The sequence below is a fragment of the Capra hircus genome, chromosome 20, assembly GCF_001704415.2.
Source record: "Capra hircus breed San Clemente chromosome 20, ASM170441v1, whole genome shotgun sequence".
Lineage (NCBI taxonomy): Eukaryota > Metazoa > Chordata > Mammalia > Artiodactyla > Bovidae > Capra > Capra hircus.
The window spans coordinates 66,163,815-66,168,731 of record NC_030827.1 but is presented as its reverse complement, the minus strand read 5'-3'; positions in this window follow the sequence as shown (position 1 = coordinate 66,168,731).

Genomic DNA, 4,917 nt, shown 5'->3' with positions numbered 1-4,917 from the left:
GACAGAGGAAGAGATGGCTGGATGTCATCACAGACTCAATGGACGTGAGTCTGAGTGAACTCCGAGAGTTGGTGATGGACAGGGAGGCCTGGCGTGCTGCGATTCATGGGGTCGCAAAGAGTCGGACACGACTGAGTGACTGAACTGAACTAATGAAAGTGAAAGAGAAGAGTGAAAAAGTTGCCTTAAAACTCAACATTCAAAAACTAGGATCGTGACATCTGATCCCATCACTTCATAGTAAATAGATGGGGAAACAGTGGAAACAGTGTCAGACTTTATTTTTGGGGGCTCCAAAATCACCTCAGATGGTGACTGTAGTTGTAAAATTAAAAGATGCTTGCTCCTTGTATGGAAATTTATGACCAACCTAGACAGCATATTAAAAAGCAGAGACATTACTTTGCTAACAGCAGTCCATCTAGTCAAAGCTATGGTTGTTCCAGTAGTCACGTATGGATATGAGAGTTGGACTATAAAGAAAGCTGAGTGCCGAAGACCTGATGCTTTTGAACTGTGATGTTGGAGAAGACTCTTGGGAATCCTTTGGACAGCAAGGAGGTCCCACCAGTCCATCTTAAAGGAAATGAGTCCTGGGTGTTTATTGGAAGGACTGATGCTGAAGCTGAAACTCCAATACTTTGGCCACCAGATAAGAAGAAATGAGTCATTTGAAAAGACCCTGATACTGGGAGAGATTGAAGGCAGGAAGAGAAGGGGACGACAGGGGATGAGATGATTTAATGGCATCACTGACTCAATGGACATGGGTTTGAGTAAACTCTGGGAGTTGGTGATGGACAGGGAGGCTTGGCTTGCTTCATTCCATGGGGTGGCAAAGAGTTGGACATGACTGAACCACTGAACTGAACTAAATTTCTTTATTTCCTTTTTGTAAAGCTCATTTTTACCTGATGATGTGTCTCACAAGCATCACAACTTAAATATTGGGTAGATTACTAGGTTCATATAGTCAAAGCTATGATTTTTTCCAGTAATTATGTACAGATGTGATGATTGAACATAAGACTGAGTGCCAAAGAATTGATGCTTTCAAATTGCATTGCTGGAGAAGACTCTTGAGAGTCCCTTGAACTGCATGGAGTTCAAATCAGTCAGTCTTAAAGGAAATCAGTCCTGAATATTCATTGGAAAGAATGATGCTGAAGCTGAAACTCCAATACTTTCACCACCTGATGCAAAGAGGTGACTCATTGGAAAATATCCTGACGCTGGGAAAATTGAAGGCAAAAGGAGAATGGGGCTGAATAGAGGATGAGATGGTTGGATGGCATCACTGACTCAATGGACATGAGTTTGAGCAAATTCTGGGAGATATTGAAGGATAGGGGAGCCTGGCATGCTGCAATTCATGAGGTTAGAGTCGGACATGTCTTAACAACTAAACAGCAACAAGAACAACACAGATTAGTAGGATCTCATCCTGCTATTTGTAGGACCCAAGGTCCATTCTTTCCCCCATAGCCCTATTAAGCTGTCAGAAGTACTACTCATGATTTTCGTCTTTTTTCCATACTTTCCACATTTTGGAAGATGGAATTAAATGAAGTTGTGCCACAAACTTCCTTCTCTTGGATCTAACTTTTGAATGGGTCACAACCTTATTATCTCTCTCTAATATCTTCCAGCAGGCATTTTAGGTCACATCCAAGGTTTTTGATTGCTCTCAGTGTTAGTTTCGGTCCAAATTTTCTTGTCCACCCTCTTTCATTCTTAAACCCACACCATTCTGAATTTCTCACTATCCCTCCACCAGAACTTCCTTGTATAAAGTCACCAACCAACTCCACATTCAATGGACATTTTCAGTCCCTGGCTTTCTTGAACATACCAAGTCATTTGATTCTGTTGTTCTTTCTCTTCTTCAGAAATGTCCTGTTGATTTCCTTCCTTCCCATCCGGTCGTTGGGCTTTGCCATGGTCTCTTCATCCTCCTGGCAGTTAAACTCTCTTCCTGAATGAGGTCATCCACCCAGTGGCTTCATCGACACCCATGTATGAATGGTTCTTGAAGATATGTCTTCAGAGAAGACCGTTTATCGTGAGTGCCAGCATGCTGCAGAGCCCCACCTAAAACAGCTCTACTTGAACGCCTCTTGGCAAATCTCAACCTAAATGTGATCAAATTCCCTTATCTTTCCCTAAGCTACACATTTTTAATCCCTTTCAGTTCTTAGTTCCACAGTGTCACTCACTGTCCCAATCTAGTTGACAATTCTTCTACATATCTCTCAAACACATAGATTCTTTCCTATTCCCTCTACTTCTGTTTTTGGCCAAATCACAAACATCTCTAATCTTCTTAATCCGATGTTCATAATTAATGCTTCAAAAATATTCTCTGCCTGTGTCCAGATTGGTCAGCAATGGGGCTCAGTGTATCACAGTGACTCAGGTACCCAGACTGACAGGTTCCATCTCAACATGCGCTTGTATAACTGCAGGAGCCAGCAAAGGAGACCATAGCAAACCTCACACTGAGTCCGAAAATTCTTGCCTTAGGCTGACTCAGGATATTGCCATTCCCATCCCGCTGGCTAGATCACATCCTAGGACCACACTTAAGTCAACAGGGGGAGTGTATAATCACCCCAAGACTGGGTGACTCTGTCAGAATTTGTCTGAGATCTCTCCCCAACCTCACTTCCCTGTGACATGGACATAAATGATCAGCTCAACTATTCCCTTCTCAGGAAAGCATTTCCTTCTTCCATATATTGGGTTAGTGCTTCTATTGAATCATCTTTCATCACACTAAACATTACTTGGCTTATGCTTCTTGCTCTAGCCAGGTTGTAAGATTCCTGAGGACAAAGTCTGTGTCTGCCTCATTTGCCTCTGTGTTCTTTGTGTCAAGTTCAGAACATGGCCCTTAGAAAGTTTCAACAAACAGTGGTTGAGCAGATAAGTGAAGGGTTGCAGGTTGCCCAAGTAAGCGTGGGGTGTAAGTTAATCAGTAAGCAATCAATATCCAGTGGTTAGTTTGCCACAGGGAGATGGAGACAGCTCCTTTCTGACCAGGAAAAGATTGCCACCAAAGCTGCTGTAGCAAAGACCTACATTCTAATACCACTGTTACTACACTGGTCGGTTCATGTCTTTGAAAATCTATACTCACCTATAAAATGGAAATACTTCTTGTGTTAGTTCATAGGGTTATTGTGAGGATAAGTCCAACATACTCTGAAGTTGAAACTCCAATACTTTGGCCACATGATGCAAAGCACCAGCTCCCTAGAAAAGACACGGATGCTGGGAAAGATTGAGGGCAGGAGAAGGGGACAACAGAGGATGAAATGGTTGGATGGCATCACCTACTCAATGAACGTGAATTTGAGCAAACTCCGGAAGACAGTGAAGGACAGGGAGCCTGGTGTGCTGCAGTTCACAGGTTGCAAAGAGGTGGACATGGCTTAGTGACAACAGCAACATTTTTAAGGATAGCAGTGAAAAAACATGTGTGAAAACTTCCTGAAAAGGAAGTTCTTTTATCATCAGTTTCTCCCTTTTTGTTCATTTATTCTTCTCTGTTTCTGTCATTTTCTTCCTCTCTTCCTTCTCTTCATGATTTTTACAGCTAATATTTCAGATGCTTTACTCTGTTGGGCTTCCCCTGTGCCTCAGCTGGTAAAGAATCTACCTGCAATGTGGGAGACCTGGATTTGATCCCTGGGTTGGAAAGAGTCCCTGGAGTGGGGAAAGGCTACCCACTCTAGTATTCTGGCCTGGAGAATTTTCCATGGACTGTGTAGTCCATGGGGTTGCAAAGAGTCTGGACACAACTGAGGGACTTTTACTTTCACTTTGCTCTGTTTGAGGTAGTGGTAACCTCAATTGTTTGTCCAGTTTTATTCCCATGAGCTTATTATGATTTCTATCCCATTTTTAACTTCTGTTAAGTGAACAGTGATTTTTACTTGATAATCCTTTGTTTCTCTGAAGCTCAGCTGCCACTGTAAATTATTAGCTGGAATGGCACATATATCACTTTTTTTCCCCCTGTGTAGCAATAATGCAATTTTGTTTATATTCTGAGGTCATAGACCTTCACGTAGGAGTTCTATTTTTTTGTCACCAGGAGCCTGGCAGGCAACGGCCCATGGAGTCACAGAGTCAGACGACTGAGTGAGTAAGCACATAAGCATTCATAGAGACAGGATGGGCTGCATTCAGATCCTGGCTATGCTTTCCTGTCACCTAATAGCTGTCTTGGATAATTTGTTTTTGCTCAGTTGCTAAGTCATACTGACTCTGAGAGCCCATGGACTGCCTCATGCCAAGCTTCCAGAAAATTTGGGTCTTGGTTATTTAGGTTATTCTCCAAGTGTTAGTTTCTATTTTTTTTAAATTGCAGGATAATTGATTTACAATGTTGTGGCAGTTTCTTCTGTACAAAAACATGAATTAGCTACAAGGATATGTAGCCCCTCCCTCTGATGTCTGGCTCCCCTGTACCGCCATTCCACCCCTCTTAGTCATCACACAGCACCAAGCTGAGCTGCCTATTTCTTAAAAATTAGAAATGAAAATAGTCATCTCATTAAAAAATTTGGTGAAGATTAGATAGCATTGTATGATAGTGCCTAGCATGAAATATTCCATATAGTGAGATTTTAACAAATCATAATTGCTTTTATACTTATTATATGCAGTGCACACTTAAGTTGGGTTGATTGGGTGTAACTCATTAATGTGAGTTCAAATGTTAACCTGTTCAGAGTATGACTAACAATAATAGACATGGACTTTTATCATTTTAGTCTAAACACGATTTGAGAAAAAGGTTTTTGGCATTGTGATTATATCCTAGCTTCAGGCTGTTCTGGAAGAATAAAAAATCAGTGTTGTTAATATGCAATATAAGTAATATAATATTGATTTGATTATATAATAAGC